This window comes from Aethalodelphis obliquidens, unplaced genomic scaffold (genome assembly GCF_003676395.1).
Source record: "Aethalodelphis obliquidens isolate GAN/ISIS:26980383/991018 unplaced genomic scaffold, ASM367639v1 scaffold1, whole genome shotgun sequence".
In the NCBI taxonomy this organism is placed as follows: domain Eukaryota; kingdom Metazoa; phylum Chordata; class Mammalia; order Artiodactyla; family Delphinidae; genus Aethalodelphis; species Aethalodelphis obliquidens.
This window is the reverse complement of record NW_020837945.1, coordinates 105,012,956-105,036,455: the sequence shown is the minus strand read 5'-3', so window position 1 is coordinate 105,036,455 and position 23,500 is coordinate 105,012,956. Positions and strand designations below refer to the sequence as shown.

The window sequence follows — 23,500 nt, the reverse complement described above, 5'->3', positions numbered from 1 at the left end:
CATTTTTGATGTCCTTTGAATTAAAATTATGGTAGCACTAGTCTTGGGTGCTCTGGAAAAGTGGATTCTTTGTGGGTACTGGACTGTAATTAAACTTCAGCACTAGCTCCCTCACTTCGCAAAATAAGTATAGGAGAATTATTTCAGGAATTTGGAAATACTACCCTTCTCAGCACCAAGTACAATGACATCATTGGGGGCATTAACATACATTTATCAGACCTGCTGCTGTGTGAAGGCTGGAGGATGGTTTTGTAGGGTTACAGGGGTATTTTATGCAAAGAGAGAGTTGAATGGCCCCATCTAACTAGTCTAGTTGATCTCAAGACCCACCAAGACTCAGAATTCTTCCTGGAGGAAAGATGGAAGAATATTTTGGCATCTGAATTGTGTTCCCCTGGCATGGCTTCCTAGAGGTCATTGGGAGTGACCCCTGGCAGCTGGGGCAGATCCTGAGGGTAAGGGGCATGTGCCTAATACATGTTGAAGTGCTAAGGGTGATGGAAACATACGCCTACCATACCATATAAACTCAATAGGAAGCCACCTCAGTATTTGCTAGTCTGGCTGGTGGTCTTGCACATACAGGCTGCCTTTGATCAGACTGGGAAGTGGCAGAGTTTTTCTTTGACCCCTATTTATTTCCTCTGCTGTGTCCCCTTCTCAAGTGTCCTTACCTGACGTTGTAGTTACCTAAAATCCTAGCACAGGTATCTCTTGCCTTCGAACCATATGAATCCGCTGGATTCAGCTAGTGAGGAATTCTCGTATTTCTATAGCTCTGCATGAGTTTTCACATTCCATGTCTCCTTTGCTTCCCACACGAACCGTATCAACAAAGCAAGGCAGAATACTTTATTTATATTTTCCAGTATGGAAAACCACCTACTTAGAGCTGAAATTGGAACCCAGAACTTCCTACTTTCACTTTAGGGCTCTTGCCACAAAGTTGTAATTCACAGTTTCTCTGATTTGTGTCTCTTCTGGGCTCTGCTAAGTGCTTGATTAACGTACACATAAAAATAAATTGAGTTAATTTCCCATTGGGTCATCTTAGCTTAAAGTGTTGTCCTCTGCAGGTAACATTTGAATCTCAATCCTGGAATATGCCATACTTTAAAAAAGCCAATAAGGTGAGATTTTCAGGTGTCATGAATTGTTTGTAAGTTGGTATTTCCAGCCAGAATTCTTTTTTTTTTATTAATTTTTATTTATTTATTTATTTATTTTTTTGTCTGTGTTGGATCTTTGTTGTGGTGCGCGGGCTTCTCACTGTGGTGGCTTCTTTTGTTGCGAAGCATGGGCTCTAGGCACGCGGGTGTCAGTAGTTGTGGCGCGCTGGCTCAGTAGCTGTGGCTCGCAGGCTCTAGAGCACAGGCTCAGTAGTCGTGGTGCACGGGCTTAGTTTCTCCGTGGCGTGTGGGATCTTCCCAGACCAGGGCTCGAACCCATGTCCCCTGCAATGGCAGGTGGATTCTTAACCACTGCGCCACCAGGGAAGTCCTCCAGGAAGAATTCTTGAATTAATTAATTCATAAGTCAATACTAATTGAGTTTCTACCATGTGACAGGCCCTGGTGTTACAATAGGAAACAAAACAGACATGATCCCTGTTGTCATGGGTCTCACATCCCAGGCAGCTCATTTGTATTAAAAAAATAGATATATTTTGTCTATATCTAAAACTACTTCTGATGTGAAGGCCCAGGCAAGATTATTGGATCCTGGCCATGACAAAGGAAGAAGAGGAGAAAGACAAGGGATAAAACTGTACTGTACAGAGTTCCAAACTATTTTTGGCTTGCTATTCTTTTCAGAGAAGTTTCCCATCACCTGGAAGGGCTGGAGTGGGCAGCAAGGGTAAGGAAGGTGAATGGATGCTGGCGGTAAAATCCTCGGCACAGGCAGAGGACTGGCCTTTTAGTTTTTTCATTCTGGGAATGCACATGGCCTCGGAAAGGCAGATGGATGCAGAGCACAGCTAGAGGGTGTCGATGCTGTGTGACAAACCAGTCCTGCTTTGAGGCCCATGTGTAGACGTGACCTGCTCTTTTGGATCTCTGCTTTACCTATTACCTTTCAGTGTGTACTGTGAGCTTGAGTGGGGAGGCCCCAGACAAAAGGAATAGAGTGAGAATGAAGTTGAGGAAGTTTCTTGAAGAGAAACTTGATTAACGTTCCTAAAATAGGAACCTGCGGAGAGCAAAGACTCCTATAGCACAGTCCTCCCATAGTATACATACTGGGCAAAATTACTAGTGATCAATGGTTTTAAAACCATTTTCTCAGTTATACTTGTCATGTACATGTTCTCAGTTATACTTGTCATGTGCATTTTTATATTAAAAACTCAGTGAAATAGAATTGTGGTTCCCCCTCTCCTAAAACCACCTCCATGAAGTGATCTTAGAAATGGTTTCATTGGTCATAGCTGATTAGACACCAGTTTTACAAAATCTCTGTATTTTGAGCAGGTATGTAAATGACTGACTTTTTCACTGCCTTTGCATGTCTTTGTTATTTCACCCGTGAGATTGGTGATAGAGCACTCTGCCTGTCTACTTCCCATTTCTTGCGTGAAACAGTTTGTTTCTAACATTGAAGATGAGTACTGGTGTAGCTAGTAGTTTGATTTGTCTTCATGGAATACTCCACAACACTTATGCCCACTGGTTACTACTTTTTAAACAAAATATTTGAAGTCATGTGTTAAAAACAAGCAAACAAACCAAAGGAAACCAAAAAACACCCCCAAAACTTAGTTTAACAGAGCCAGTGGATCCAAATAGCTGAAGTTACTCTTGCATGGGAATTGGTCTCATTGCTAGACCCAACAAACTCCCCCAGTGACCCTGATGAGGGTGATTATGGTATAATACTTGCCATTTATTTTAGCACATACTCCTGTCACATGTCTCAAGGACGCTGTGGCGCTGGACTGATTTCTCTTCATGCATTATCTCATTGAGTTCTCATTTTGACTCTACAAGGGAGGTACTTTTGGTATTCCGTATAGTTGAGGAAACCAAGGCTCAGATGGCTGAATAACTTGTCAAAGAGCATATAATTCGGAAATAAATGTTGCAGGTGAGCCTAAATGATGCCAAAGCCCATGCTCTTAATCATACCACAGCTCTAGCCAGTTGCCAGAATAAACGTAAGGAATAAAGTGGGGGCATTGGAGAGCTTTGGCGTCTTGCCCCATCCCCCCTCAGGGTCCCTGACCCCAGCTTAGATCACTTGGGTCCAATTATACTCCCTGAACTTGAAGGTTATTTGGGGGTCAGATTCTGGGGGTGTGCAGAGGCAGTACTGAAAGCAGAAGAAAATAGTCCCAAAGAGTTTAGTCATCTCCAGATAGCTTTCCTGGGTGGTATAGGAGGACAAGGTGTGAAAACCCTGGCCTGTTTGCAAACATCCAGTGTCAGGCCATTATATCTCAGCAACTCTCTATTCCAGTTCAATAATTACAAGCAGATTGTTTCCCACCCATTTCTAGAACTGACCTCCTGGATATACTCTGGAGACTCAATCCTAGAAGGAAGGTTAGTTTCTCTCAGCAAGTGGTTAGTAACCTTTCCTGATGCCCAGATACCTTTGATCATCTACGATACACTGTGATCTTCCTCCTCAGGAAAAGATGCACAGCACACCTGCACACAACTCATTATTTACTACATTAGCCGTCGGAGACCGCTTCCAGCCCATCCAAGCTTCCACTGAAGGGTCAAGGAGCCCAGGTTAGGAAGTCATAGTATGTTCAGTGTCATAGATGAATTTTTTGTCTGGTATTTTTTTCAAGATTACATAGTAAGTTAGAAAAAAAAAAAAGAAGGAAGGAAAGAAGAAAAGAAGGGAGGGAGGAAGAAAGGAAGGAAGGAAGGAAGGGAAAAGAGAAAGAAAGAAAGAAATCAAGCAATATGATCCCTCTTCTTTTTTCCAGCTAGAATGGTCACTTATGAAAATAACTTTTGAGGACTGTCTAATTGGGATAGTTCTAATGACTAGGAGGGACACAAACATTCAGTTTTAGCCAGTTTGCTATTTTGAAATAAGACCACAGCCAATGAGCTCTTAATGAGAATTTCTTTATACTTCTTAATGGATTAATCAAAAATTTGGTAAGTAGCAAGAAGGTCTTCAGAAGATGAAAAGCCACGTATCCCTCCTGACTCTCAGCCTAATGCTCTTCCCCTCTCGCAGATCCTCACTCTTCTCTTTCCTGTTTTAGCTTGACTGTGATGGTCTGAGTCAGAGATTGCCCCAGTTAGGGTGAAATGCCGCAGCCGTCCTGGGAAGTGAGGCCAGGTTGTGAACCTCAGCTCCTCAGACGTCCTATGCCTGGTGGCAGCCTGTCCCAAAAGCCTCAGCTGTGGATTCCTCATCAGCGTTCTCTCAAAGCCCAAGTTTAAAAAAAAAAAAGCAGTGAAAGTGAAGTCATCGTCATTTTAGTATCATCTAATATTAGCTTTCCATTCCCAGTTAATTAAGGTGCAGTGTTTTCCTTAGTCACTCTGCTAGGCATGATTGTATTTAAATAACTTTTCTGGTCTCTCCTTATGCTTGTGGAAAGTTTTCCTTCCTCCTTCTTTATAAATTAGTCATTAGTGATCAGCCAATTCTTTAAAATTTTTTTCTGTAGATCAAAACATCCAAACTTTATCTGTTTAAAGTCATTTTTCTTGGAAATCAGTAGGTGAACAAGTATGGGTCATGACTAGTCTCACCAGTAATTCAAGAAATATGATGAAACCAGCAGTGAGGTACCATTCAGCACTGCCCCCCACTACCATGAAATTAACCAACATCTCTATCTCTCTATCTAAATCTACAGTATATCTATCTGTCCATATCCATGTTATCTTTGTACTTTTCAGTTTGTTTACATACATGAATGTGTTTGTATATATGTATTTCTAAGAGTAAGTGATTGATTTAATATGTCATAGTACATCCCATAATGGAATAGTTATTTAAAATGATAGCTGTGAGGGCTTCCCTGGTGGTGCAGTGGTTGAGAGTCCGCCTGCCGATGCAGGGGACACGGGTTCGTGCCCCAGTCCGGGAAGATCCCACATGCCGCGGAGCGGCTAGGCCCGTGAGCCATGGCCGCTGAGCCTGCGCGTCCAGAGCCTGTGCTCCGCACAGGGAGAGGCCACAAAAGTGAGAGGCCGACGTACAGCAAAAAAAAAAAAAAAAAAAAAAATGATAGCTGTGAAAGTTGGCATCATGGAAAAGTATGTGATTTAAATCTAAATTAAATATGTGTAAATGCTATGATTCCAACTATAAATATATATAATATATATTAAAGACTGGATTTATATACACACATATATATATAATGGCTGTATAAATAATATGTGTGTGTGTATATATGTATATGTGTGTGTGTGTATATCTCCAGTCTATTTTATATATATATATATATATATATATATATATATATATAGCTATATAGGCATTTGTGCACCAGAGACACTGGACACTGTCCTTATCCAAACAGACTGTTAGACAAGTGATTCTCAAACTTTAATGTCTGTCAGCTTCATCTAGGGGGCTTGTTAAATACAGATTCCTGGACCCCATCCCAAGGATTCTGGGGTGGAGCCTGAAGATTGTATGTCTAAGACGCTTCCAGGTGATGCTGATGCACATTTGAGAATCGCAGAGTCAATCAGCATTGCTTGAGGCTGGTAATTTTGGGCCCTGGCTGCACATCACTTGAAGGGACCTTTTAAAAAATACAGATGCCTTTGTTCTACTCCAGACAAATCAGAACTTCTGGGACTGTGTCCCAGGGCTCAGCGGGTTTTAGAAACTCCATAAGGGATTCTTACGTGCAACTAAAGTTGAGAGTCATTGCTTTTAGTCCAGTGGTTCTCAGTCTTGGGGGTGTATTAGAATTGCCCGGAGGGCTTGTTACCACTGATTGTCAGCCCCACCCCCAGAGTTTCTGATTCAGTAGGTCTGTGGCTGGTCAGAGAACTTGCATTTCTAATGAGTTCCCAGGTTATGCTGATGCTGTTGGCCCAGAGACCATCCATTGAGAAACCCTGCTTTCAAGATTAGATTCTAATTTGTGCTGGCAGACTGAATTGTAACACTTCACTGGTTGCACTTCACTACAAACTGCAACATTTTTGGAAAATATGGTAGCAGGATATATTAAGAATCATAAACACCTTTATGCCTGTTGATCTGGTGATTCCACTTTGAGGAATCTATCCTAAGAAAATAGACTAGATATGGAAAACAGCTATAAGCTTGATGTTCACAGAACTGATTTTTAAAATTGTCAAATATTATTCAACTAAAAATGTCCAAGAGTAGGTGATTGGTTTAATAAATCATGGCACGTCCCCATAATGCAAAAGTCATTAAAAATGATAGCCGTGAAAGTTGGCAACATGGAAAAGTGTTGTGATTTAAATCCTCATAAAAAATGTATAAATGCTATGATTACAACTGTGAAAAAGTACACATAGGAAGAAAATATAAGTAAATAAATAAACAATAAATGTGTCAGGATGATGGGATTTTTTTCTTTCTTTTGTTTCCAAATTTTCTATGACTGTGTTTATCAGTTTTATAACTGTAATTATAACTACACTATATATTTTATATATTTATGTGTATATATATGTGTGTGTGTGTGTATATATATATATATATATATATATATATATATATTACTCATTACTCATTACCACTTCTCTTCATGACAATGGGGTTTTATCTCGGTTTGAAGTAAAATTTCTAAGAATTCCACATTTGCCTGCAGATCCTGATTGTAACTTTTCCCGAGTGACAGCACTTGCTCTCTCTCCTATAGCTCCTGTTCAGATATTTTCTGAGTGATGTTAATTACCTCAGAGGTGACATAGGAAGAGCTTAAAGGTTCCTATTAGGTAGAGAGCAGCCGAAGAAAGAGGCAGGGGGCATGCTGATGTTTCCTTTTCATGATGAATGATAAAGCATTCAAATGAAACTCATCTCTATTCACTATGCCTGCAATATCTAAAGGATCTGTAAGAAACTCCAATTATACTCTTGGTTCTGTGCTGGTTCATCAGAGATGTTGAGAGTTATTTTCCTAAGTTACCATGTAAGACGATATATAACAGACCAAATCCCATGACTGAGAATATTATTTCAGGAGATTGCTCACTATAATTAAAAAAGATCTAAGACTTAGATGGCCAGGGGCAATGTTGCTTTGCAGACTTTATTAAAACTAGATTACCTACCATAAACACCCATGCCATCCTTATGATCAGACTGTGGGCAGCCCTTAGGATGGCACACAGAACTGAAATAGGCAAAAAAAAGTATATTCTGCATTTGGTCTTTAAGTGTTCCTTCATGCTAACTTAAAAAAAAATTGTACTAGCCATTTTTTATAGTTTCTTTTGTAAGCTCTTGACATTCACACAGTGTTCAGGAATGAGATGTCCTTGGAACCCAAGACGATCTTTATATCCTTAACCAAAGTGTTTTCTGTATTTTTAGAGGGTGTATTTTCTATTTTTGTTGTTTATAATAGAAACATATTTAGATTTTTAAACAAATTTTACCAATTTTTTGTTCACTTTCATTCCTTTTATTCCACTCTTAACCTTCCAGGATAATTTCTCTTCTTGCTGAAGTACATCTCTTCTTTCAGAAATCTGTAGGTAATAATTCTCTCCTGTGAACCCCCAAATATCGTTATTTCCACCCCCTCTAATTAATTAGGGTAAAGAATTCTAGATTTTGCCACCAAACATTTGAGATATTCTCTGTCATCTTTTGTACCTCTCTTTGCTGATGTTTTCTTTTCAATCTTTTCAATCTAATGACTCATGTTTTTCTCTAATTCTGGAAACTGCTTAGCAATTATCTTCTTCTGAAAGTCCTATTAGATATATGTTGAAACTTTTCAATAAATCCTCCATATATCTTAATTTTTTCATAATTTTCATCTCTTTATATTTCTTTTCTGTATTATCTGAAATTTCCTCAACTTCCTTAACTTCTAATTCATTCATTATTTCATTGCATTTCGTTTTCAATTTACTCGTCTACTGAGTTTTTAAAATTTCATTGACCTTATTTTTCATTTATAAAATTTCTAATTTTTCCTTTAAAAAAAATCTTCCAGTTCTAGTTTTATATTCTTTTATTGTTATTTCATAAGCTCCAGGTCTTGTTTTATGGTTGCTATCTTTAATCTCTTTAAAGATTTTTAACAACAAAATAATTTTCTGATTGTTCAAATATTTATCTTTCTTGAGTGGAAAGTCACATTTGGTTATAGTTTTTACTGATGCTTTGTGGTTAAAGATAGCTTTAAAAATTATTCTTTACCTAAAAAAAGTAAATATTTCCAATGTACACATAAGCACAGAGATTAGAACAAACACCTATTATTTCCACCCCAGAAAAACATACTAAAACTTTATTATAAATATTTCAGATCATTTTTAGAGTAATAATTATTATAGATGCTTAAAATGTATGTTTAATATATGATTAAAGTGCATGGTTTATTTATCCTGTGTTTCTCCTGCCTTATAAAGGCTGACCTCTACCCTAAAGTTGTGGGTTATATTACTTATCCATACTTAATCCATATTTTTGCACATAAATTACACAATAATGTATCCATGATAATATTTAATATTGTTTGATATTTCTCAAAAATTACAAAAATAGTATGTTGTGCTGTTTTGCAGTGTCCCTTTTTTAAATCTTAGCCATGCTTTTTTAAAAAGTATGTTGATGCATAAAGAGCACACATTTTTGTACATATCTCATGATGTACATGTTTGGAAATCTCTCAAAAGAAGATTCTCAAAGTAGAATAGCTGTATCCTGAGCTGGGTTCATCACCAACTTTTCTAGATAGTGCTAAGTTGCTACCAAGTTGTGGCACCAATTCATATGCCTCTCCACCAGCAGTGTATGAAAATTTCCATTTATTCACATTGCCATTGCTAATTTTATTGCTAATTTTACTTTTTAAATCAACTTTATTGAGGTGTAGTTTGTATACAATAAAATTTGCTAATTTTAATTTACAATTCAATGAGTTTTGACAAATGTATACAGTCCACTGCAATTAAGATAGAAAACATTTCTCTCATCCCAGAAGTTCCTTCCTGCCTCTTTTTGATAAATCCATTTTCCCACAGCAGCCCCTAACCACCACTGGTCTGCTTTCAATCATTAATTTTTCTTTTTCTAGAATTTTGCTTAGCATAATGCATATGAGATTTATCTAATTTGTTGCATGTTATCAGTGCATAATTCAAGTTCATGTGCCTGCACAGTGAGGCCAAAGTCAGAGCAGAGAAGGGTTTATTGTAAGGGCCAAGCAAGGAGAACAGGTGGTTTGTGCTCAAAAGACCCGAACTCCCCCATGGTTTTCAGGGAAGAGTTTTTAAAGGCAAAATTTGGGATGAAGGCTGCAGGGTGTGTGACTTTCTTCTGATCAGTTGATGGTGAGGTAGCAGGGCAGGGCTCCAGGAATCTTGTGCTCCACCTGAAGTTACCATCTTCCTCTTGGATGGGAGCCTTAGTCCCTGTAGAAGAACTCAAAGAAATATTGTTATGTATATCCCTTGAGGAGGAACTAGGACTCTACTTTATCGATGCACTATTATTTCCTGACTGCTCCTTCTTTGTTTCTGCATTCCCTTACTTCCCTAATTAGTAACTACTTGAATCTGCCCTTTGGAACTCAGGGAAGGTCTAGGAGGCTGAAGCCTTTTCCCTACAAACAACAAATGAGGACACAAGAAGGGCTTTTGTACCCAGGAGAGCCCCACAGGGTCCTGCTAAGTTTCATCAGCAGTGCGTTTCCTTTTATTGCTGAATAATATTCCTTATGGATATTCTACATATTGATGGCACATTGTTGGAAATTTGGGTTGTTTCCAGATTGGGGCTATTATAAATAGAGCTACTGTTCACCTACAAGTCTTTGTGTGGACTCTGTTAATTCTAGGATTAGAATTTCTGAGTTGTATGGTAAGTAGATGTTTAACTGTGTAAGAAACTGCCAAACTGTTTTTCCAAAGTGGCTGTACCATTTTACATTCCAGCATCAACATATGAGTTCCAGGTGCTCTACATCTTCATCAACAATTGAAATCATCAATTTTCTTAAGTTTAGTCTTTTAAGTGTAGTTGTGCATTTCTCTAATGACTAATGATGTTGAGCATCTTTTCACATACTGGTTTGCACTTTTTGTAATGTCTTTGGTAAAGTTCTATTCAGATTTTTTGCCCATTTTTGATCAAATTACTTGACTTCTTAATATTTAATTGTAGGAATTCTTTATATATTCTTAATAACAGTTTTAGATATGTATTTTGCAAATATTTTCTCCCAGTTTTTTAATTGCCTTTTTATTTCTTTGTATATCTTTTAAAGAGCTGAAGTTGTCTTTAATTTTTCTATTTTAAATTTTTAATTATTTTTATTTTTACTGTTTTGATTTTTATTGTCTATTTTTAAAAAATACTTTTCCTTTAACAATTGATATGTCCACTTTAGAATATTGATATAGAATGAATGAGTTTAAAAATATCTAACATTTAATTAGTAAATCTCTAACTTATCTTACTACACTTAATAATGGTGTATATATATTTTTTTATTTAAAAGTAACACTAGATTTTGAAATGCCCCATAGATTTTTTTAGACGTGACTCAAATTTAACTCTTTTTAGCAATAGTCCTACATTCTAGAGTAGTGTTGGCTAAAAGAAATATAATGCAAAGTGTATATGTAATTACATATGTAATTTAAAATTTCCTAATAACTATATTAAAAAATTAAAATAGGCAAAATTAATTTTAGTAATATATTTTATTTAACCCAAATATGTCCAAAAATGCTATCATTTCAACATAAAATAAATACAAGATTAATGAGGGACTTCCCTGGTGGCACAGTGGTTAAGAATCTGCCTGCCAATGCAGGGGACATGGGTTCAAGCCCTGGTCTAGGAAGATCCCATATGCTGTGGAGCAACTAAGCCCATGCGCCACAACTACTGAGCCTGCACTCTAGAGCCTGCGAGCCACAACTACTGAAGCCCATGTGCCTAGAGCCCATGCTCCGTGACAAGAGAAGCCACCGCAATGAGAAGCCTGCACACTGCAACCAAGAATAGCTGCCACTCGCCACAACTAGAGAAAGCCCGCGTGCAGCAGCGAAGACCCAATGCAGCCAAAAATAGATAAATAAATTTCTAAAAATATATAAGATTAATGAGATAGTTTACATTTTTTCTTTCATACGCTGTTTTAGCTTACAGTTTTAAAATATGGCACTAGACACATTTGAAGTGCTCTGTAGCCACATGTGGCTAGGGGTGTACCTTGTTGGCCAATGCAGTTCTAGAGGAAAGGCAAAATTTATTTCAACTGAATAATCTCCTGTGGTGTGCACAGCATTGTACAAAGTGTTGATGATAAAATATATAAGATTCAAGCTTGTAGCCAGGAGAATATCAGAAAGCAATTTCAGCTTTGAAAATTTCCTGGAAACACCATTGGGTATTTCATTAAAGCTCTGTTTGTTTGTTACTTCCTGGAAAGTGGATGTGGGTCTTGAAAATCGTGTTAGTGACAGAAACACTTCTACCGTTAAACAGAAAACAGTGGGGAAGCTTTTGGTTAGAAACTGTACACCCAAGTTTCTTCCTTCAGGCCGAGGAATTAATAGTTTAGCAATGTAAGTGTTCAATAACCCATATCAGTGGGGCTCCTTCTGAATGGTCTTCATTGGTTTAATTATCACAAAATTCCTACACTATGGAGGAATCTGGATGTATCCTCTTCTTTCCTCCGCCTGTTCAATAATTCACATATAGCAATTTACTGCATCACCACATGCTATTAGAATGCCTGATGAAAAACAACCACTGACAATACCAAGTGGTGGCAAGGATGTGGAGCAACTGGGGCTCTCCTACACTGCTGGTGGAAATGGAAACGGGCACAGTGACTCTGGAAAACAGTGTGGCAGCTCCTTACAAAGTTAAACACATATTTACTACATGACTCAGCAATCCCACTCCTAGGTATTTACCAAAATGAACAAAAACTCAAGTTCGCACAAGGCAGGGATTGTCAGGAACTAGAGGTGGCGGGGAGGCAATGACTATGAAGAAGCACAGGAGAATTTTTTGAGGTAGTTGCACAATTGTAGGCATTTGCCAAACTCATAGGGCTGTACACACAGAAACAGAAGGACTTTTACTATCCATGTTACTAAGAAGAACGTGTATTGTGTAATTATTAAATACTAGAACCAAAAGAGGTGCAAAGGAAAGAGAATATAAAGATGATACAGTACCAGTTCATACAAGTAATGAAGTTTGACCTGGAAACCAATATTGCTTCCATTTAATTCAATGTGGTAAGTGCATATTGACTGGTTAGCCTGTGTTGGGCGCTGTACTTTGTTCGGGGTTAGATGGTGAGTAAGACATAGCTGCTAACTGCAAGAAGCAGTGTTTTTTGTGAGATATAAGCAGGCATATAACACTTTTATAATTTGCTCTCCTCCAAAGTGAAACAAATTCAGTTCTAATCATGTTTGGTGCTTTAGAGCAAATTCAAGGAAGCTGTTCACAAGAAACACCAGGCAGCAGCAGCAGCTTTTGAAGCATTTCTTCATTTCTATCTCCTCGTATTGGGGGTGTCAGTACCCTGAGAGTAAATTCATGGCGAGGTGGGTGACGTGAAGTAAACGAGTGTCTTCCTGTTGGTTAGTGGGAACAGTCGGAAAAGGACCCATCACGGACTAGGACATGCTAAGGTATATCACACATCTCTGGGACTGATGGCTCCATCCAAGCCTCAACTTGACTGACAACCACTTAATCTTGGGTGAATGACTTGTTACCTAGTAATGAAACCACTCACTCTGACGACTGAAGTCATTGCAATCCTGCAATCAGCCAGAAGGATCATTCCTTGTGGGAACGCAGCAGGAGTGCTGGCACAAGTGAATATTCAGAGAGCGAGAAAAGCATTATTACTCCGGAGTGTAACACCCTCTATGTGGCTGAAGGTTATAACCATGTGTGCTTTATACCCATTCCATTTTTCTTAATCTGCCCCTCATGTTGCACCCCTATGTTGTAGACTGTCTCACCTTTTCACTTTATTCTGCCCAGATGGAAGGGAGCAGGCCTGTAAGACATTCAAGTAGAGAATAACCCCTACATTTGCATAGCACTTAATAGCTATTGAACTCTTTAATCCTCCAAACAGCTCTGTGCAGTAGTAAAGGACATTATTATTATCTCAGTTGTAGAAGGAAACAAGAGTCCAACTTGTAAGTTATGCAAGTCACCCGACAGGAAAGGTATGGAATCAATTCTCAAGTTTGAGTTTTCTGATCCCTAGCCCAGCATACTTTTCCCTCTCTCATGACACCTCATCACTAATTGCGCTGGATTTGGGTTTAAGAGGCAGTAACATTGTTTTATTTTAAGTAGTATTCTGGAGGACAGGTGACAGATCCCACAGTGCCCACAACTGTCTCTAGCACAATGTCCATGAATACAAGTTATGCAAAACTGGTGTTAAATGAAGGAATTGTGTTACTTTCCTTCTTTAATCCAAATATTCTATAACAATTGCCTTTGTGTCACTTGATTTAAGTTCAAATGGAAGGCAGGTAGCTACCTGGTCTTCTGCATCTAAGAGGTTGTTCTGCAGCATTGGTTCTGAACTGTTTTTACATGGTCAGATGTTCCCACAGAGGCCTCTGCTTCCACCTGTAGTGATCCTGGTAGTTTTACATTTACCGTGATTCTTCCTGCTTTCAAAGACTTTTCAAGGAATCTAACAAACTGGTAACTGGTTGGTGGGCTTGTAGCAATCCTGATCTTACCAATGTAAGCGAGACTTAACAGATGCAGTTATTTAAGGGGAAATGGAAAAGCCCTCATATAGATTCTCACTGGAATCCATGCCTTTTCTTAAAATTGTCATATTTTTTCTGCTTGGATTGAAATATCGACTATAGGTGTGTGGGAGGTGGAGGGGGAGTTGTGAGATATCTGACCAGTATCAGCTACTAATGAGTTAGTATAATTAAGCAAGTATTTATTGTATACCTCTATGAAGAGAGACTGTGATAATAGCTATAAACTAGCTACCACTTATTAAGTATTTAATAAAGATCAACTTTAATCTTTTCTTTACTTCTACAACAACCTTATGAGAAAATTTTGAATGAGGGACTGAGGCTTAGAGGTTAAATAACATGTTCAATTAAAAAGTGGAAGAGCCGGGATTCCGATCTAGATCTACCTTAGCCGTGACTTTGTGAGCAAGACAGAGCTTTTATACTCAAGTAGGTTAAAGTGTACAAGGGAGCCTGAGAAACACTTAAGAAAGCAGAGAAATAGCAACTCCTGGCAGATGTGATGGGAGCTGTAAGAGGAGGATGAACAAATGTGTTTTGAGATGTGAGAAGAAGCAAAACTCTAGCTGGCTGAAGGGGCTAAAGGCAGAAGAGGCTTCCTGGAGGATGTGGCACCTGAGGTGGGTTTGGAAGGAAAGGTAGGGCTATTGTGGCAGACAGGATGTTTATCTGTAGTCTATAAATATGCTTAAATAGAAACACTGATTCTGTATTATCAGCAGAGAACAGCACATGCAAATTCTGGCTCTTGGAGTTTTATTTGAAATCCATTCTTGACCCATGGGTCAAAACTCAGAGCTATTCCTCTCTCCTAGAGTCAGCCTCTCTCTCTCTCTCTCTCACTCTCTCACACACAGACACACACACAATCCTAGTGATTGTGTGAACACATACACACATAGTATAATTAGTATGATTTTAAAAATTATCTTCCTCAGATCGTCCTTTTTCTTAGAAGAACTTAAAAGCAAAGTGGCATGATGTCTGCCACTGAAAAGTAATTCAACAAAAAACTTCAACATATATTTGTATATGTAATATTATACATTATATAGACCACTATTAAAGACAAGTAAAGTAGAGTAGATGGATGAATGGTTAGCTAGACAGATAGATGGATAAACGGATGGATGGAGAGAGGGAAGGAGAGAGAGAGAGAAGAAAACTGTGGAACATGTTAACAATTAGTAAATATAGGTTCCAAATGAAGCGTATGTGGGTATACATTATCCTATCCTTTAACTTTTCTTTGTTTAAAAATTTCTGTAAAAAGTTAGGAGAAAACGTGGAAGATAAAAAAATGGCAAAAGGAGTAAATAAAAACCACTCATAACCCCCCCACCACCAGATATAGCCACATTAACACATTATAACATTTGGATGCATTTTCTTCCAGTCTTTTTTCTAGTTATGTTTTTCATTTACATGATTTCTTCATCAGGTTGTATGTACAGCTCTGTAACCTGCTGCTTTTCGCTTAGCACTGTGGCCCAAGCATTTTCTCACATCAATGAAATGCCTCGATGAAAAGATAGTTATCCTGCATCAAGACCTACATATCTATCAATACTGTCCTCTCCTCTTTCCTTCATAGCTAAGCTTCTTCAAGAGTGGTCTCTCATTCCTCAACCTCCATTTAATTTTCCACCCACTTAAATCCAGCATCTCCATGGAACCTTCTTAGGCAACAGAAACCACGACTAAGTCCGGTGGACACGTTTCAGTCCTCATCTTACTGTCTTCTCACCTTTCCTTCTTGAGATTTCCTGTCTCCTTGGCTTTCATGACACCACTCTGTCCTGCTGCCTTTCCTGCCTCATTTGGATCCTTCTCAGCAATTTCACATGCCTCTCTGCCTCCCTGTCCCTTAAACACTGGTGTTTCTCAGTGTCCTGTCCTTGGTCTGTGGTTCTCTTCCCTCTAACATTCTCCCTGGGCAGGAGGTCTTACTGACTCACATGTTTTTTGTTTGTTTGTTTGTTTTTTAACATCTTTATTGGAGTATAATTGCTTTACAATGGTGTGTTAGTTTCTGCTGTATAACAAAGTGAATCAGATATACATATACATACATCCCCATATCTCCTCCCTCTTGCGTCTCCCTCTGACCCTCCGTACCCCACCCCTCTAGGTGGTCACAAAGCACCAAGCTGATCTCCCTGTGCTATGTGGCTGCTTTCTACTATCTGTTTTACATTTAGTAAGGTATATATGTCCATGACACTCTCTCAATTCGTCCCAGCTTACCCTTGCCCTTCCCTGTGTCCTCAAGTCCATTCTCTACGCCTGCGTCTTTATTACTGTCCTGCCCCTAGGTTCTTCAGAACTTTTTTCTTTTTTGGTTTCCATATATATATGTTAGCATATGGTATTTGTTTCTCTCTTTCTGACTTACTTCACTGTGTATGACAGGCTCTAGGTCCATCCACCTCACTACAAATAACTCAATTTTGTTTCTTTTTATGGCTGAGTAATATTCCATTGTATATATGTGCCACATCTTCTTTATCTATTCATCTGTCGATGGACACTTAGGTTGCTTCCATGTCCTGGCTATCGTAAATACAGCTGCAATGAATATTGTGGTACATGACTCTTTTTGAATTACGGTTTTCTCAGGGTATATGCCCAGTAGTGGGATTGCTGGGTCATATGGTAGTTCTATTTGTAGTTTTTTAAGGAACCTCCATACTGTTCTCCATAGTGGCGCTACCAATTCACATTCCTACCAGCAGTGCAGGAGTGTTCCCTTTTCTCCGCACCCTCTCCAGCATTTATTGTTTGTAGATTTTTTAGTGATGGCCATTCTGACTGGTGTGAGGTGATACCTCATTGTAGTTTTGATTTGCATTTCTCTAATGATTAGTGATGTTGAGCATCCTTTCATGTGTTTGTTGGCAATCTGTATATCTTCTTTCCTGAAATGTCTATTTAGGTCTTCTGCCCATTTTTGGATTCGGTTGTTTGTCTTTTTGTTATTGAGATGCATGAGCTGCTTCTAAATTTTGGAGATTAATCCTTGTCACTTGATTCATTTACAAATATTTTCTCCCATACTGAGGGTTGTCTTGTTTATGGTTTCCTTTGCTGTGCAAAAGCTTTTAAGTTTCATTAGGTCCCATTTGTTTCTTTTCTTTATATTTCCATTTCTCTAGGAGGTGGGTCAAAAAGGATCTTGCTGTGATTTATGTCATAGAGTGTTCTGCCTATGTTTTCCTCGAAGAGTTTGATAGTGTCTGGCCTTACATTTAGGTTTTTAATCCATTTTGAGTTTATTTTTGTGTATGGTATTAGGCAGTGTTCTAATTTCATTCTTCTGCATGTAGCTGTCCAGTTTTCCCAGCACCAGTTATTGAAGAGGCTGTTTTTTCCCCATTGTATATTCTTGCCTCCTTTGTCAAAGATAAGGTGACCATATGTGCGTGGGTTTATCTCTGGGCTCTCTATCCTGTTCCATTGATCTATATTTCTCTTTTTGTGCCAGTACCATACAGTCGTAATTACTGTAGCTTTGTAGTATAGTCTGAAGTTAGGGAGCCTGATTCCTCCAGCTCCATTTTTCTTTCTCAGGATTGCTTTGGCTATTTGGGGTCTTTTGTGTTTCCATACAAATTGTGAAATTTTTTGTTCTAGTTCTGTGATAAATGCCATTGGTAGTTTGATAGGGATTGCATTGAATCTGTAGATTGCTTTGGGTAGTATAGTCATTTTCACAATGTTCTTCCAATCCAAGAACCTGGTATATCTCTCCATTAGTTTGTATCATGTTTAATTTCTTTCATCAACGTCTTATAGTTTTCTGCATATAGGTCTTATGTCTCCTTAGGCAGGTTTATTCCTAGATATTTTATTCTTTCTGTTACAGTGGTAAATGGGAGTGTTTCCTTAATTTATCTTTCAGATTTTTCATCATTACTGTATAGGAATGCAAGAGATTTCTGTGCATTAATTTTGTATCCTGCAACTTTACCAAATTCATTGATTACTTCTAGCAGTTTTCTGGCAGCATCTTTAGATTCTCTATGTATAGTATCATGTCATCTGCAAACAGTGACAGCTTTACTTCTTCTTTCCGATTTGGATTCCTTTTATTTCCTTTTCTTCCCTGAATGCTGTGGCTAAAACTTCCAAAACTATGTTGAATAATAGTGGTGAGAGTGGACAGCCTTGTCTTGTTACTGATTTTAGAGGAAATGGTTTCAGTTTTTCACCACTGAGAACGATGTTGGCTGATATGACCTTTATTATGTTGAAGTAAGTTCCCTCTATGCCTGCTTTCTGGAGGGTTTTTATCATAAACGGGTGTTGAATTTTGCCGAATTTTTCTGCATCTATTGAGACAATCACATGGTTTTTGTCCTTCAATTTGTTAATGTGGTTTATCACATTGATTGATTTGCGTATATTGAAGAATCCTTGCATTCCTGGAATAAACCCCAATTGATCATTGTCTGTGATCCTTTTAATGTGCTGTTGGATTCTGTTTGCTAGTATTTTGTTGAGGATTATTGCATCTATGTTCATCAGTGATATTGGCCTGTAGTTTTCTTTCTTTGTGACATCCTTGTCTGGTTTTGGTATCAGGGTGATGGTGGCCTCGTAGAATGAGTTTGGGAGTGTTCCTCCCTCTACTATATTTTGGAAGAGGTTGAGAAGGATAGGTGTTAGCTGTTCTCTAAATGTTTGATAGAATTTGCCTGTGAAGCCATCGGGCCCTGGGCTTTTGTTTGTTGGAAGATTTTTAATCACAGTTTCAATTTCATTATTTGTGATTGGTCTGTTTATGTTTTCTGTTTCTTCCTGGTTCAGTCTTGGAAGGTTATACCTTCCTAAGAATTTGTCCATTTCTTCCAGATTGCCCATTTTATTGGCATAGAGTGACTTGTAGCAATCTCTCATGATCCTTTGTATTTCTGCAGTGTCACTTCTCCTTTTTCATTTCTAATTCTATTGATTTGAGTCTTCTCCCTTTTTTTCTTGATGAGTGTGGCTAATGGTTTATCAATTTTGTTTATCTTCTCAAAGAACCAGCTTTTAATTTTATTAATCTTTGCTATTGTTTCCTTCATTTCTTTTTCATTTATTTCTGATCTGATCTTTATCATTTATTTCCTTCTGCTAACTTTGGGTTTTTTTTATTCTTCTTCCTCTAATTGCTTTAGGTGTAAGGTTAGTTTGTTTATTTGAGTTGTTTCTTGTTTCTTAAGGTAGCATTGTATTGCCATAAACTTCCCTCTTAGAACTGCTTTTGCTACATCCCCTAGGTTTTGGGTCATCGTGACTTAATTGTCATTTGTCTCTAGGTACTTTTTGATTTCCTCTTTGATTTCTTCAGTGATCTCTTGGTTATTAAGTAGTGTATTGTTTAGCCTCAGTGTGTTTGTATTTTTTACAGATTTTTTCCTATAATTGATATCTAGTCTCACAGCATTGTGGTTGGAAAAGACACTTAATACGATTTCAATTTTCTTAAATTTACCAAGGCTTGACTTGTGACCCAAGATATGATCTATCCAGGAGAATGTTCATGAGCACTTGAGAAGAAAGTGTATTCTGTTGTTTTTGGATGGAATGTCCTATAAATATCAATTAAGTCCATCTTGTTTAATGTATCATTTAAAGCTTGTGTTTCCTTATTTATTTTCATTTTGGATGATCTGTCCATTAGTGAAAGTGGGGTGTTAAAGTCCCCTACCATGATTGTGTTACTGTTGTTTTCCCCTTTTATGGCCGTTAACATTTGCCTTATGTATTAAGGTGCTCCTGTGTTGGGTGCGTAAATATTTATAATTGTTATATCTTCTTCTTGGATTGATCTCTTGATAATTATGTAGTGTCCTTCTTTGTCTCTTGTAACAGTCTTTATATTCTATTTTGTCTGATATGAGAATTGCTACTCCAGCTTTCTTTTGATTTCCGTTTGCATGGAATATCTTTTTCCAACCCCTCACTTTCAGTCTGTATGTGTCCCTAGGTCTGAAGTGGGTCTCTTGTAGACAGCATATATACAGGTCTTGTTTTTGTATACATTCAGCCAGTCTGTGTCTTTTGGTTGGAGCATTTAATCCATTTACATTTAAGGTAGTTATCGATATTTATGTTCCTATTACCATTTTCTTAATTGTTTGCATTTGTTTTTATAGGTCTTTTCCTTCTCTTGTGTTTCATGCCTAGAGAACTTCCTTTAGCATCTGTTGTAAAGATGGTGTGGTGGTGCTGAATTCTCTTAGCTTTTGCCTGTCTGTGAAGGTTTTAATTTCTCTGTCAAATCTGAATGAGATCCTTGCTGGGTAGAGTAATGTTGGTGGTAGGTTTTTCCCTTTCAACACTTTAAATATGTCCTGCCAGTCCCTTCTGGCTTGCAGAGTTTCTGCTGAATGATCAGCTGTTAATCTTATGGGGATTCCCTTGTATGTTATTTTTTTGTTTTTCCTTTGCTGCTTTTTTTTTTTTTTGCGGTAAGTGGACCTCTCACTGTTGTGATCTCTCCTGTTGCGGAGCACAGGCTCCAGACACGCAGGCTCAGCAGCCATGGCTCACGGGCCTAGCCACTCCGCGGCATGTGGGATCTTCCGGACCGGGACACAAACCCGTGTCCCCTGCATCGGCAGGTGGACTCTCAACCACTGCGCCACTAGGGAAGCCCCTTGCTGCTTTTAATATGCTTTCTTTGTACTTAATTTTTGATAGTTTGATTAATATGTGTCTTGGCATGTTCCTCCTTGGATTTTTCCTGTATGGGACTCTCTGTTCTTCCTGGACTTGATTAACTATTTCCTTTCCCATATTAGGGAAGTTTTCAACTATATTCTCTTCAAATATTTTTTTCAGTCCCTTTCTTTTCCTCTTCTTCTTCTGAGACCCCTATAATTCGAATGTTGGTGCATTTAATGTTGTCCCAGAGGTCTCTGAGACTGTCCTCAATTCTTTTCATTCTTTTTTCTGCTCTGTGGCAGTTATTTCCACTATTTTTTCCTCCAGGTAACTTATCCGTTTTTCTGCCTCAGTTATTCTGCTATTGATTCCTTCTAGAGAATTTTTAATTTCATTTATTGTGTTGTTCATCATTGTTTATTTGCTCTTTAGTTCTTCTTGGCCCTTATTAAATGTTTCTTTTATTTTTTACATTGTATTTCCAAGATTTTGGATCATCTTTACTATCATTACTCTGAATTCTTTTCAGGTAGACTGCCTATTTCCTCTTCATTTGTTTGGTCTGGTGGGTTTTTACCTTGCTCCTTCATCTGCTGTGTGTTTTTCTGTCTTCTCATCTTGCTTAACTTACTGTGTTTGGGATCTCCTTTTTGCAGGCTGCAGTTTTGTAGTTCCCATTGCTTTTAGTGTCTGCCCCCAGTGGCTAAAGTTGTTTCAGTGGGTTTTGTAGGCTTCCTGGTGGAGGGTACTAGTGCCTGTGTTCTGGTGGATGAGGCTGGATATTGTCTTTCTGGTGGGCAGGACCATGTCCGGTGTTGTGTTTTGGAGTGTCTGTGGCCTTATTATGATTTTAGGCAGCCTCTCTGCTAATAGGTGGGGTTGCATTCCTGTCTTGCTAGTTGTATGGCATAGGGTGTCCAGCACTGTAGCTTGCTGTTCATTGGGTGGAGCTGGGTCTTAGTGTTGAGCTGTAGATCTCTGGGAGAGCTTTCGCCATTTAATATTACATGGAGCCGGAGGTCTGTGGTGGACCAATGTCTTGAACTTGGCTTTTCCACCTCAGAGGCTCAGGCCTGACACCCGGCTGGAGCACCAAGACCCTGTCAGCCACACGGCTTTCTCTTATTTGTTCGCACTGCTTCTGGGGCTAAGCTTTGGATTTGGCCCCGCCTCTGCGTGTAGGTTGCCTGAGGGCATCTCTTCTTTGCTCAGACAGGATGGGGTTAAAGGAGCAGCTGATTCGGGGGCTCTGGCTCACTCAGGCCAGGGGGTGGAGGGAGGGGTACGGAATGCGGGGCGAGCCTGCGGTGGCAGAGACCAGCATGACGTTGCAACAGGCTGATGCATGCCGTGTGTTCTCCCCGGGGAAGTTGTTCCTGGGTCACGGAACCCTGGCAGTGGCAGGCTGCACAGGCTCCCGGAAGGTGAGGTGTGGACAGTGACCTGTGCTTGCGCACGGGCTTCTTGGTGGCTGCAGTAGCAGCCTTAGTGTTTCATGCCCGTCCCTGGTGTCCATGCTGATAGCCATGGCTTGCGCCCTTCTCTGGAGCTCGTTTAGGCAGTGTTCTGAATCCCCTCTCCTCGCGCACCCCGAAACAATGGTCTCTTGCCTGTTAGGCTGGTCCCAACTTTTTCCCCAACTCCCTCTTGACTAGCTATGGTGCACTAGCCCCCATCAGGCTGTGTTCACACAACCAACCCCAGTCCTCTCTCTGGGATCTAAGCTCCGAAGCCCGAGCCTCAGCTCCCAGCCCTGCCCGCCCCGGCGGGTGAGCAGACGAGCCTCTCGGGCTGGTGAGTGCCGTTCGGCACCGATCCTCTGTGCGGGAATCTCTCCGCTTTGCCCTCCGCACCCCTGTTGCTGTGCTCTCCTCCGCGGCTCCGAAGCTCCTCCCTCCGCCCCCCGCAGTCTCCGCCCGCGAAAGGGCTTCCTAGTGGGTGGAAACTTTTCCTCCTTCACAGCTCCCTCCCACTGGTACAGGTCCCTTCCCTATTCTTTTGTCTCTGTTTTTTCTTTTTTCTTTTGCTCTACCTAGGTACGTGGGGAGTTTCTTGCCTCTTTGGAAGTCTGAGGTCTTCTGCCAACGTTCAGTAGGTGTTCTGTAGGGGTTCCACATGTAGATGTATTTCTGATGTATTCGTGGGGAGGAAGGTGATCTCCATGTCTCACTCCTCTGCCATCTTGAAGGTCTCTTCCGACTCACATGGTGTTAACGTCCACCTATGTTCTGATGTCTGAATCTACCTCTTTGTCTCTGAACTCTCACTTGAACTTCAGTCTCCAGATCTCATGGCTCACTGAGAAATCTACCTGAAATGTCCATAGTCATCTCAAATGCAAGTCGCTTTGATTCTGATTGGTGGAATCTAAATCACATTTGGAACCCTAGCTACAAGGACATTTCAGAAGTAAGGTTTTCAGCTTTTCAATGTCTATAGTAAAGGAGAGAACACTAGAAGAAATTTGGAAAGGATCTTAAATGTCATTCACAAAACCTGTGGTTGTTGGACAGTCATTGTATTAGTAATCTATTGCTGCATAACAAATTACCCCCAAACCAGCAGCTCAAAACCACAAATATTTATTATTTCATAGCTTCTCAGGTTCAGGAATTCAGGAATGGCTTAGTTAAATGGTTCTGGTTCAGCATCTCTGACAAGGTTGCTGTCAAGATGTTGGTTGGGGCTGCAGTCATCCAAAGGCTTGTCCAGGTCTGGAGAGTACACTTCCAAGATGGCTCATTCCTATGGCTGTTCACAGGAGCCTCAGTTCCTTGCTGACTTTTAGCAGGAAGCCTTTGTTCATCACCATGTGGGCTTCTCCCTAGAGCTGCTTGATTGTCCTTACAAAATGGTAAATAGCTTCCCCTAGAGTAAGTGTTCTAAGAGAGAAAACTAGGGGAGACCAT

The 23,500-nt window shown here is 39.4% G+C and overlaps 1 protein-coding gene across 1 annotated transcript in view; it reads left to right on the top strand.

Moving 5' to 3' along the window:
* IQCJ (IQ motif containing J) overlaps positions 1-23,500 on the top strand; it is a 213,505-nt gene that overhangs the window by 102,609 nt on the left and 87,396 nt on the right. The window lies entirely within an intron of this gene.